Source organism: Rhincodon typus, chromosome 30 (assembly GCF_021869965.1).
Source record: "Rhincodon typus isolate 14 chromosome 30, sRhiTyp1.1, whole genome shotgun sequence".
NCBI lineage: Eukaryota > Metazoa > Chordata > Chondrichthyes > Orectolobiformes > Rhincodontidae > Rhincodon > Rhincodon typus.
Window position 1 is genome coordinate 23,839,207 of NC_063361.1, and position 13,884 is coordinate 23,853,090.

A 13,884-nucleotide genomic window follows, 5' to 3' on the forward strand; every position below is an offset into this window, starting at 1 on the left:
TATCTTCTCCTCTATCCATCTTCTATCCGCCTCCCCCTCTCTCCCTATTTATTCCAGAACCCCCTTCCCCTCCCCCATTTTTGAAGAAGGGTCTAGGCCCGAAACGTCAGCCTTCCTGCTCCTCTGATGCTGCTTGGCCTGCTGTGTTCATCCAGCTCTACACCTTGTTATCTCAGATTCTCCAGCATCTGCAGTTCCTATCTCTGAAATATTTAGCCCAGTTCATGCTTTCCTCATCTAAATCTATCATTGTATCCCTCTATTCCCCTTTTCACTCATATGCTTGTCTAGCTCTGCCAGAAATGCATCCAAATTGTTTGCTTCTGTCACTCCGTGTGGTCTCATGAATTCCACATTCCCATAACTCTTAGGGTGGACAGGTTCCTTCTAAATTCTCTACTGAATTTCTTGGTGACTATGTCCTCATATTATTTCGCCATCCATCAAAATGTTTCAGAATTTTGAAGACCTCTATTCGGTTAGCCCTCAGCCCTTTTTTTTTAGAAAAACAGGCCCCTTGCCTGTCAATCTTTTTCAGATATTTCTGGTATTATTTTCTCAGTTCAGTCCTTTGAAACCAGAGAGGAGAAGATTCTTCAGATAGTTAAACAAGAGTTAACGAAGTAAGTGTTCCTGTAGAAAATGAGTCTGGGAATTAGTTATGGAGGATAAAGAGATGGCAGACAAATTAAACAAACATTCTGGGTTGGTCTTCACTCGAGAAGATGCAAATAACAGCCAGGAATAACTAAAAATCAGGAAGGGGTGTGAGAAGCTCAAGAAAATTAAAATTACCAAGGAAGTACCACTGGAAGCATGATTTGACAAGATGGATTTCACCCTAGGGTCTGAAAAGAAATAGGTCCTGACATCACTGATGTGGTGGTTTCAATATTCCAAAAGTCATTAGGTTCCAGCAAGCTTCCTTTAGATTCAATAAAGGAGTTACATTAGTTATTTTCCAAACAGGGAGGCAGGCAGAAATCAAGAAACTACAGGTCAGTCAGCTTAACATCTACCATAGGGAATAAGTTTGATGCTATTATAAAAAGGTATTAAACCAGGGCTCTTGGATAAGGCAGAGCTAACATGGTTTTGTCACAGGGAAATCATGTTTAACTAACTTATTGGAGTTATTTGAAGAAGTAACCTCCGCTGTGGATAAACAGCATAAAGAGGAACAAGTGGATGTAGTGTACTTAGATTTCCAGAAGATATTAAATAAGATGCAAGTCAAAGGCTATTGTGGCAAATAAGTGCTCAGTGTTGGATGTAACAGGTTAGCATGGATAGAAGGGCAGCACGGTGGGTCAGTGGTTAGCACTGCTGCCTCACACTGCCAGGGACCTGGGTTTGAGTCCCCCTCATGCAACTGTCTGTGTGGAGTTTGCACATTCTCCCTGTGTCTGCATGGGTTTCCTCCAGGTGCTCCAGTTTCCTTCCACAGTCCAAAGATGTGCAAGTGAGATGGATTGGCCACGCTAAATTGCCTGCAGTGTTCAGGGATGTGTAGGTTGGGTGGGTTATAGGGGGATGGGTCTGGGTGGGATGCTCTGAGAGTCAGTGTGGACTTGTTGGGCTGAAGGGTCTGTTTCCACACTGTAGGGATTCTATGGAAGATTGGCTGGCCAACAGGAAGCACTGTTGGAATAAATGGGTCTTTTTTACACTGGCAGGATGCCGTGAGTGGAGTGCTACAGAGGTCAGCACTGGGTCCTCAATGCTTACAATTTATATAAATAATTTGGATGAAGCCATCAAAGACATGGTAGTTAAATTTGCTGATGGCACAAAGATAGGTAGGAAAATGAACTTAGAAGAGGACATAAAGAGCCTAAAGGGATGTAGATAGGATAAGTGAATGGGCAAAAATCTGGAAAATGAAAGTATAATGTGGAAAATATTGAGATTGTCGATTTTTGCAGAAATAATAAGAAAAAGCTTATTACCTAAATGGTGAGCAGTTGCACAGCTGAGATGCAGAGAGATCTAGGTGTTCTAATGCATAAATCAGAAAACATTAGGATTCAGATAATCAGGAAAGCCAAGAGAATTTTATTGTTTATGGGGAATTGAATGCAAGAGTAGGGAGGTTATGCTTCAGAATTACAGGACATTGGTGAGACCACATATCGTGTACAGTATTGGTCACTACTTATGGAAAAATGTTAATGCACTGGAAGCAACACAGAGAAGGTTTACTGGACTGGAAATGAGGAAAGACTGGACAGCTGCACCCTCTGGATTTCAGAAAAGTCAGAGGTGACTTAATCGAAACAAAGAAGGACTGGAGGTGACTTGGCCAGGTGAACGTTAAGAAAAAAATGTTTCGTCTTATGGTGTAATCTAAAATTAGGTGTCAGCATTTAAAAATACGGGGTCGACCATTTACGACACGTGAAGAAAACAGACCATATCCGATTTGGAAACTCTTTCCTCAAAGGGCAGTGTCAGAATCTTTTAAATATTTCTGGGGGCAGAGGTAGATAGATTGTTGACTTTCCAATGGGGCAGGAGAAAGATCTATTGGGGGTTTTGCAGGAACCTTAGAATTGGGGTCAACATCAGATCAGACGTGATCTTATTGAACGGCAGAGGGGCCAAGTGGCGCACCCCGGTTTGTTGGTTTGCAATTACTCTGCGATTCCTTTTTCCTTCGTAGTTATTTTTTTTTAAAAAACTGTCATGAGAGCTGAGGGCTTCGGCCGGGCCTGAGTGGGGATGAGGGGGTTAGACAGGCCGGAGATCCTCAACCATTCTCCAACATCTTCCTTTGCTGCGGCATCAAAGGCCCTCACGGCGACGATCGCCCACCGCCTCGGAAACCGTCACCCCCTCAGCGGGGTTTATTCGCACATCATCCGCCCTCCAATGTTTACCCCCTTTTCCCCACACAGCCCCACGATCGCACTCACTCACTCACCCTCCTCCGTCGCCGCTGCCGATTCCCCCTCACCTCCGCCTGCAGCCTCTACCGCCCCTCTCCGGCGACTCCAGTTACTGCAGGCTACACGCAGAAAGAAAGCAGGGCACCCCCAAGGACTGTAACCCGTTTCTGCCTCCCACTCCCACCATTCATTCTCAATGTGTCCGGAAGCACCACTCCTCCCCGCCACCTTCAAGTTACTTGTCCAGCAATAACTTTATCATAGAATCCCTACAGTGTGGAAACAGGCCCTTCGGCCCAACAAGTCCACAGCGAACCTCAGTGGATCCCACCCAGACCCATCCCCCTATAAACCCAACTAATCTACATCTCCCTGAGCGCTACGGGCAATTTAGCATGGCCAATCCACCCAGGCTGCACATCTTTGGACTGTGAGAGGAAACCAGACCACCCGAAGGAAACCCACACAGACACGGAGAACGTGCAAACTCCACACAGACAGTCGCCCGAGGCTGGAATTGAACCCGGCTCCCTGGCGCTGTGAGGCAGCAGTGCTAACCACTGTGCCACCCCAATTTATTTAAATTAGCACTTTATTTGAAGAAGTGAGTGAAGAGGAGATTTTGGGCCAGAATGGTTGTAGTGTTTTCTTTTAATAAAACCAGCAAAGGAGAGTGAGGAGCAAAAAAAAAATCAGAAATTGCTTGAAAAACCTCAGCAGGTCTGGCAGCATCCATACAGAGAAAGCAGAGTTAATGTTCTAGGTCCAGTGACCCCCCTTCAGTTCTGAGGAACCAATTTCTGATTTCCAGCATCTTTCTTTTGTTTTGTTTAGGATAATGTGATTTTAGGTGTAGAAACTAAGGCCTGGTTTCAATAACTTATGTTTTTGTTCCCAGTTTCAATAAAGTTGTCATAAGATATACCATGCCCTGAATGCTCTTGAGATGCACTGGTCACGTCCCTACACCTAAACCAGAAAGCTCAGGGTTGAGTATTTATTTTAAAAGTTGAAGAACTGCACCTGCTGCAAATCAAAAACAAAATCAAATTGCTAGGAAAACTCAGCAGGTATGATATCATCTGTGGACAGAAAGCAGTATTAAAGTTTCAGGTCCAGCAACTCCTTTTCAAAGACACTGGCTTCAGGGGCATATAATAGCATGTCTGATCTGGTTGACGTGAAAATATAGAACAAAAGTTCCCTGAAGGCTTTAGTGGTACAGTAGCAGTATCCATACCTCTGACGCAGGAAGCCCAGATTTAAGAGATAGTAGGAACTGCAGATGCTGGAGATTTGAGATAACAAGGTGTAGAGCTGGATGAACACAGCAGGCCAAGCAGCATCAGAGGAGCAGGAAAGCTGACGTTTCGGGCCTAGACCATTTCTGAAGAAGGGTCTAGGCCCGAAACATCAGCTTTCCTGCTCGGCCTGCTGCGTTCATCCAGCTCTACACCTTGTTAGCCCAGATTTAAGTCCCACCTGCTTTAGAGGTGTGAAGTAACTGGGGAAAAAAATCTGAAACATTTCCTGTTAACTGCCTGCTGCATTCCTATCAGCATCTTTCAATTTAATGCATTTCTAAATGTTGCATCAGCTGCTAACATTTATTTCTGAAATAATCTAAAAACTTGAGTATATGTCAAAAAAAAATCTTATATCCACTGCAAGCAAACAGCCGCTATCTGAAAAAGCATCATCTATCACAATTCTGCTTTTAAGTCTTCGGAGAACTTTGTATCGATACAATCACTACACTATTAATTCCAAGTTTGCTTAATGATACTTTGGCAAACATTGTTTGCAAGTCTATATACATGTTATTAACCACATTTTCCATGATTCATTTTTAAAAAAACACCCCTACATTGATTTGCTTATTTGTATTTGATGAATAATAACCTGTTAAATGTATTATTACATGGTGACAAGAAAAATAAAGTTACATATTACTTAGAAAATGAGAAACTGAGATTAAGGAAGCAAAGAAATTGGAGTATACGAATATTCTCCCTTTAGGAGGTTTAAGCATTGGAAGTGGTCACCACAGTTGATGTGCGCATGTGTGTATGAGAGAGAGAGAGTGAGAGAGAGGGGGTTGGTGGGATTTGAGAGATTGAAGTCTGAGAAGCAAGATATTGGACTCAGAGACATTATGTTTATTTAGGAGGGTGCTTTCTGACCAGGTTTTCTTTCAGGTATTAACTTAAAAGGTATTCGGTTCACATCCAGAAAGGGCATTGTCAAGCTATGTGGTGAGTTGAGGGATCTTGAAGATCTCTTATGGGGAGGGAGGTTCAAGTTGCTGATGATACAGGAATTATTTCTCTTGTATTGCTCTATCCTGATGAATTTAGCAGACAATATTGAAGACTGCCAATGATCTCATGTTGATGATCTAAAAATTAAGGGGATATGATGGCCCAGTGGTATTATCACTGTACCCAGGAATGTTCTTGGGGACGTGAGTTCAAATCCCAACATGGCAGATGGTGGAATTTGAAACCAATGTAAAAATAAATCTGAAATTATGAGTCTAATGACGACCATGAACCCATTGTCAAATGGCAAGAAAAACCCATCTGGGGTTCACTGGTGTCCTTTAAGGAAGGACTCTCCCATCCTTATCGGGTCTGGCCTACATGTGACTCCAGACCCATAGTAATGTGATTGATCCTTAACTGCCCACTGCACAACTAGGGATGGGTAATAAATGCTGGCCTAGCTAGTGACACCTTCATCCCGTGAAGGAATATTATAAAATAAATCCAGAGATTATCAGTGAGTCAGGTTTGATGGCTTGAGGCCCAGAGTCCAATACTCAACTGTCAAGACCGCAGCTCTAGCAGAAGTACAAAGATTGGTGGTCTTTGCATCCTGCCTTCTGGAAGAGACTGTGCAAATAATGTTGATTCATATCTTGGTCTTTTAAAGAATAAAATAAACATAAAGACAGATATAGAGGAACTTATATAAAACTACATTTTGTTCCTCTGGTCTCATTTGGGGGTAATTTACACTAAGACTGTGCCAGCAGTCATTCCAGTGTCATTTCAGTCAGGAAGTGTTCTATTCCTGAACATCCTCCTTAAACATATTTCACTGGGTCTTCTTTGGCTAATCCTGATCCTCTTCCACCTGGTGATGTCTACTCCACTGCCATTCTAATGAGGCTTACATCCCAAGGGGGGAAAATAAGTGACCGGCAAGCAGTCCTGTCCTCTGTACCACTTTTTGGTTGGGGATGCTGTCTCTCCATGTGCTGCTTAGGATCATATGTACATAGCATGGCAAGATGTCCAACTTACGTGACACTTTTCCTGTTTTCTTCCAAAACTCACTGGCATAGAATGCAGTTATTCCACTACGGAAATGTAGAGTCACAGTTTCATATAACATCACATGTCGAGACCATATGGAGCCACTGCAATCTAAAGCCACTCTGCCAATTCTTGTGTTAGCATTAATCCCTACATCACCCTCCTCAGAGATGGTCCTCCCCAGGTAGGAAAAGTGGTTGGTATTGTTGATGCTTTGTTCTCTGTTGATGATGGGTGACAGGGGTTGGGTCTCGTTGCTGTCCAGTCATCATCTGAGTTTTCTCATACCCAACATGTATCCCAACCTCGGCACCATTAAGGTCACACACTGAAACACGTGTAATTCTTCAGCTAGTAGGGTGGTGATGTTGTCTGCAAATCCAGATTTGTCAAGCAGTGGACTAAGGACTAGTTATGGTGCAAAAAGGATTTGGAAAGATGATAGATTTTAAATCTCTCAGATCAGCTATCCAGAAAGGATGAACAGAGTGGATCTTTGACAAATTGGGCTGACTTTCATTACCTATACTATACTTTCCAAAAGCTTATTTACTTTTTTTCCCCGTGAATTGTTGTTCCAACAAGTTTTCTCACTTCCATGAGACTGACTAGTCAGTGGTTATTGCTTCAAGCCCCATTACAGAAACTTGAGTACATAATCAATGCTGGTCTAGCATTGTGGATTACAATGATAGAGATGCTACCTTTGAGCAGGTTCAGTCTACTCCCCTCAGACAGATGTTAAAAGATCCAATGATACTTCGCAAAGGCAGGAGTGCTCTGGATGTTCTGCCAACATTTATACTTTGACCACTATCGAAACACAAAATAGTTTCATTATTTATTTCACTGCAATTCACGTCACCTACTTTGCTTAAAATTTGCTGCTGCATTTCCCTGGAATTGAGACCATACTTCAAAAAGAATTTAATTGATGGTGAAGCACTTTAGAACATTGAGGTTGTGAAAACTGTTACACAAATACAAACAGTTTTATGTAACACCTCTTTGGTCAGTAGACATTTTGAATAAAATATGATGTATAGGATTTAAATAATTCATGTGTTACATATTAATAAAACCAATTTTTAAAAATGGAAGTGTCCAAAAACCCAGGTATTTACGAAAAGAATAAAGTAACATTGTTGAGATCAAAAAGAATTTTGCTACATCAATTCAAAATTTCCTTCAAGATCCATTTGACTTACACTCCCAATCGCGCAAGTTAAATACATAATAGAAATTGGAAGATTAACCACTTGATCGGAGTATTACTTTAAATATTCATATAAGGGCTCTTGAGCCTTGTGCTTATTTCCAGCAAGGTTGTCCCTTCAAATCTCCAACCATCCCATAGTTGTAGACTTCTACATTGGATTCTTACGTGTTGCCACACCTAAAGTCAGAACTCTTCCGGTTCAGATTTTCATTAATTCTGGAATCTTGTATCTAAAATTCTCTCTTGGTATCCTCCTCAAAGCCCTCTATTCAGCTTGGCTATTCCAGAAGTCCAACATACTGTGAGGAGTCCTTCAGTTAACAAGACATTTAAACTCTTTCAGATGTCCCTTGTGGTGCAGTGATAGTGTCCCTATCTTGGAGCCAGGAGACATGGGTTCAAGTCCCACTTGTTTCAGAGATGTTATTACACATCTCTGAACAGGTTACTCTCTTTCACCCAACACACAGAATTTCAAATGAATTCTGCTGAAAGGAGATGCATCTTGCAAGAAGCTGGTTCTAACTAAAACACTACTTGAGACCAGAGCCACACCCACAATCCATTCACCTTGTATAATTAGCTTGTTAGAATCACAGATTCCCTGCAGTGCAGAAAGAGGCCATTGGGCCCATCAGGTCTGCATCAACCTATGAAACAGCATCCCATCCAGATCTAGCCCGATACCCTATTCCTATAACCCCATATTTCCCATGGCTAATTCACCTAGCCTGCAAATCCCCGCACACCAGGCAATTTACCACGGCCAATCCACTTAACCTGCACATCTTTGGACTATGAAACTGGTGCACCCAACAGAAATCCACGCAGACTTGGGGCGAGCGTGCAAACTCCACATCCACAGTCACCCAAGGCTGCAATCGGCCCCTTTAATTGTGTGACCAGGTTATCTATGGGATAAACAATCAATTACTAGAAACCACGTGCTCTACCAGAAATCATTTTCATTATAAACCTCATTCTGAACAGGACCATCACACCATGCCTGTTTTGCTCTAAAAGCACATTGTTTCATGATGTGAAGTTTGGCATTAATAAACCAGTGAGTTTAAAGATGTCTTGAACTTGTAAAAAGTGTCTAGAATTCACAATATCCTGTTTGCTGTCAGGTCGCTTACGCTACTGTTATCTAAAAGGACAGCTACAAAATGAATGCTAATCACATTTCACTTTTGCTAAGGGTCACTTTGATTACAGCCAACAAGATAAATGTGAAAGTTAACAATCAAATCCTGAGTGGAATCTCAATTGTGACTAGCTAAGACAGTTACAATTTAGAAAAAATGTGGCTGTGGCTTGAATCTTTACACAATTTCTCACTATACAAAACATGACTAATGGTCTTCCCTTCTTCCAATCATTAACAAGATCACAGTGTATTTTTTGGACATTTCAGTTCACAGTTTGCAGAGTTGATGGTGATGTTGACTTAAGAAATTTTCTTTTCAAATATATGTGAGCTGCAATAGTGTCTTATGAAACTAAAAAAAGGTGAGAAATTTTGAAACAAAACAAAACTGGCAAGAAATACAAAGGTTCAGTGCAATTAAACAAACTTTAGCAAATGGAATATCAATACACACATGCAGATTCTCATTGATTGAAATGCACCCATGAAAATTACTCTTATCACAAGGGAATTTTTTATTAACATAGAATTAAAGTGTCTGAACATTGTCCCGAGTTAGCAAATTCAGCCTCAGTACCCCTCCAGTGAAATTGATGGGTTTCTGCTTATAGCCAGGGACCTATACTGACTAATAAGACATTCAGATAAAGCACTAGTGTAATGGCCTTTCATGGATCGTATCCAGAAACAAGTTAACAATGAAAGAGTAACAGTAAAAAAGGGAAATTTGAGGAGAAATACATTTACCTTTTTATTGTTCTTCCACATTATTTCTCATCGAGGGGTCGGGGACATGCTTCCTGGTGTCTTCTAATGTTGCTCTAAGACCAAATGGCTTTCAACTCTCACATGAAATTATTTCTTTGATTTGAGAGATGTGTTCCAAATTTATTCAAATCACCTTCAGCACTGAAGCCGTGGCTCGGGAAGAACTGCACGTGCACAAAGTTTGCTTTTAACTAAAGGAACACGGGCAAGTTTAAACTTCCAACTATGAAGATTCCCAGATGTTTGGAAAAGACAGCAGCGACAGTATCATTTGTGTTTCTGCATTGATTATGTAACTATTATTCAGCTCAGTTGGCTGGATAGCCAACAGGCATCAATTCAATTCCTGCACTGGCTCAGGTCTCCATGAATGTTCCTTGCCCAAAGCATGGTGATCCTCACATTAAACCACCACCAGTCATCTCTCTCGAATGAGAGATTGGGACTATGGTCACTTTACCTTTCACTGTTCAGTGTTTAGAAATGATTCAGAGCTTCACCATCTGGTCAGACCCTTAAACTGCATCCAAACTGGAAGGAGTCACACAGTGTCACTTAATGGCAAGTAACATCAGTAAAATGCTGTCAAGGCATTGTCAGCAACAAGTGCCTAAGGCAAAAGAGGGATTTTTTCATACCTTAGTTAAATTTGAATTTCGTATTCCCACTGAATGAAAATGATTGTTTGGCTTTTATATATTGTGTTTAAGCACCAAACTGAAAAAAGGAAACCTTAAATAATGCGTGATTAAGTTAAAATGGATACTCACTCACCTCTTACAATAATAATTCTTAGATAGGGGCAACAATTCACAAACAGGGCTAAAGCATTATACATATGGTACACAAAGTTCTGAAGAAGGGACACTGGACTCAAACATTAACCCTGTTTTCTTTTCACAAATGGTGCCAGATCTGCTGAGTTTCACCAGCAATTTGTTTTCTTTTGTTTCAGATCTCCAGCATCCACAGTTCTTTGTTTTATATTATGATACAAATGGTGTAGGGAAGAAATTGGTGAAATGAAGCAAGAAAATAGACAAAGGAGGGAGAAGAACAATTAATTTGCCGAATTCCAAGTTTCCCTATATTGGATTAAAACAAATCAGAGACACTAAAAATCAGAGACAAAAACAGAATTGCTGGAAAAGCTCAGCAGGTCTGGCAGCATCTGTTGACAGAAATCAGAGAGAATGTTTCAGGTTCAGTGACCCTTCCTCAGAACTTCAGCCATTTCTCCACCCCGCCCCCCCACTGGATTATGCAAACACAAGTACGAGGCCTACCTTCCAGCTGAAAGATTTGTTACAATGACCTCGTCTCCCATTTCAGAAAAGCAATTGCACAACTTAGCCTGACCAATCATTCAACATCACCTTAAATCAGTTGTAACTCTGTATGGTCCAATGATGATTTGTAATCTTTTGGTGAAGAAAAGTCATTGAAGGGGAAATCCACATCAATGCTTTGCATAGGTCCGTTATCATTTTACTAGTTTAATGGGCTATTATTTTGATAATGCACAAAAGGCAATGTTTCTGTATGAAGAGGAGGCCATGGCCTAGTGGTATTATTGCTGGACTGTTAATCCAGAGACCCAGGTAATGTTCTGGGGAGCTGAATTTGAATCCAGCCATTGTGGAATTTGAATTCAATAAAATCAAACCTGAAATTAAGAGTCTAATAATGACCATGAATTCCCATTGCTGATTGTCGGAAAAAACCCATCACGTTCACTCATCCTTTAGGGAAGAAAAATGCCATCGTTACCTGGTCTGGCCTACGTGTGATACCAGAACCACAGCAATGTGGTTGACTCCTAACTGCCCTCTTGGCAATTAGGGATGGGCAATAAATGCTGCCTAACCAGCAATGGCCACATCCCTTGAATGAATAAAACAAAATTAAAGACAATTCTTTTGCAGCTGACAGTCAATCATGCGGGAAGTATCTCCTTAGATGTGTAGTCATGTTTCATTGCAATGAGACAAACAATGCAGAGAATTGTAAACTTCATGCTACCAAGTTTAAATGATTGCTACGTGCAGTGAGCATGTTGAGTAGCAACATACCTGAACAGCGATTACATAATCATGAGGTCAGTGCAAGTTTCAGCCAACTCACACCTCTTAAATGGAGGTGTCATTGTAGCATAAGGTAAAGATAAAATGATTTTCACACAGTGGACATAAGGAGGACACATTCAGTTGGAGGGCGGGTTCGAAGATTTTACTTTGACAGGAATGGTGATCGATGCCATAAATCTAACCCCAATGACTTGGATACTGTGCATCAAGAAGTTCAAGGATCTCAAATGAATGATCAAGGTCAGTAAACAACAATTGCAACTCCAGCTTCACACATTGCTCAATGCACTCACCGGGCAACAATCTCAAACCAATCACGATTCACAACCATCACTGAAAGCTTCACCTCACCATGGGAAAGCTGCAAACCTTGGACCACATCTCACAGCTTGCACACATGCCAGCCACACATGCATGACAGCCACATCACCCTTAATTTGTATTACATTCATTGGTAACACTTGCTTTTGTTATGTAGAACAATGTGGCACATGACAGAGTGGGGACATACATGGCTGCACGCCCTTAACCTGATGGAGAAAGCAAGGGTTGTCATCACTGGAGTCGCCAAAGATGAGAACCATGGCAGGCAGTGTGATTAAAACCAAAGATTACTGGTATCCTCCCCTGCTTAATGCTCATCCACAATTACTTCCGAGGAGGAAAATAATGGATCTGTTTTGGCAGGCCCGCCAGAAAGCCTGCGGCCTGCATTAAGGAGCACACAGGAGCCTAGCATCAACTTAGCACAGTGTTTTCCACAGAGTTCAGATTCCACCCTTGTCAACACAAAAGTGTTGGCAAACTTCATTAGCACACTTGCCAACCCAGCCATGATGTAAATTCTGACGATGGCTCAGCTATCACAGAAACACAAGTAGAATCCCATCTAAATGTCTGGATGCTGAAAATAGTTGGAAGCTCAAACTGAAATTGGGTAAGATCAGCTACAAAAACAGAAATTGCTGGAAAATCTCAGCAGGTCTGGCAGCATTTGTGGACAGAAATCAGAAATCAGAGTTAACACTTCAGGTCTAGTGACCCTTCTTCAGAACTTAAGATGAGCTGGCTGACACCCAAATTCCGACTGCTGCCACAAATGCTGAGGCAGTGTAGTCCAAAATTGGGCTTTCTAACTGCTCAAGTTTGTCCTGCAAGCTCCCCATAATAAAAGTCAGTAGCCTTTCATTTGTCATGCTGCAGCTACTAGGGCATAGGAGAAGAGGGACAAAAGCACATGGAGGACAGGTATTAACGGAATGATAGTGACATTTTATATGAAAATGGTACAGCTTGGCTTATAAATTTAACTTGGAATGTTGATTTTATGGTTGCTTTTGATTCAGCATTGCTGTCAAACAGTAATAGTCAATTTCAGAGATGATATGGGACTATTAGCGAATGTGGAATGGCCTTGGCATTATCATGATTGAATCCTCCACTAGCAGCATCCTATGATTTACTATTGAACAGAAACTGAACTAGACTAATAGTAAAATACTGTGGCAGTAAGAGCAGGTCAGAACCAGGAACACTGTAGCAAGTAACTCAGCTTCTGACTCCTTAAAGGCTGTGCACCATCTACAAGGCACAAGTCAGGAGTGTGATGGAGTACTCGCCACTTGCTTAGATGAGATATCTAACAGACTTCAGACAGCACTTTCCAAACCCACAACTATGTCCATCTTGAAGGACAAGGGAAGCAAATACATGGAAATACCACCACCTGCAGCTCCCCTCCAAGCCACTCACATGATTTGGAAATTTATTGCTGTTCCTTCAGTGCCTCTAGGTCAAAATCTTAGAAGACCTCCCTATCAACACTGTGGGCACACCTACATCAAATAGATTGCAGCAGTTCAAGAAGAGAGCATACTACCATCATCTCAACGGCAAATATGGACAGGCAATAAATGTTGGCCCAGCCATAGACAGCAACATCTTGAGTGGAAAAAAAAAGGGGTTGCTTTTATTTGTGTAGAAAAGACCCTATGAGGAAGGGGCAGGGCACGTCCTCTCCTCCTCTGTATACATGGTGGCTATGTACAGCAAGAAAAAATTCATTGTGGATCACCTTAACATTTCCCAGTTTGGAGTGGCTTTACATTAGATGGCATTTTTTTCACTGCACAGAGAGTAAACAAGTCACAGATATTCATGCTTCAAACAAATAAAACCTTGCTCACATTCCTGAAGGACAACAAAATGAAAACAGACATCATTCACATTTGAAAGAACACATTACCTTTCAAAACAATGTTTGCCTGGAAGCTGCTCATTTTTCATAGCAGTCAAGGACCAGTACCACATCTATGTTGAGTGACAAACACCAATGAAAACAAAAAGTGCAGAACAAATGCCCTAACATGTTTGGAAGAACACCAATTCAATTTCAGCTGTCTTGTGATGTTACAGATGCTTAAACCAAAAGATAATTAAGGGCAAGACCTCA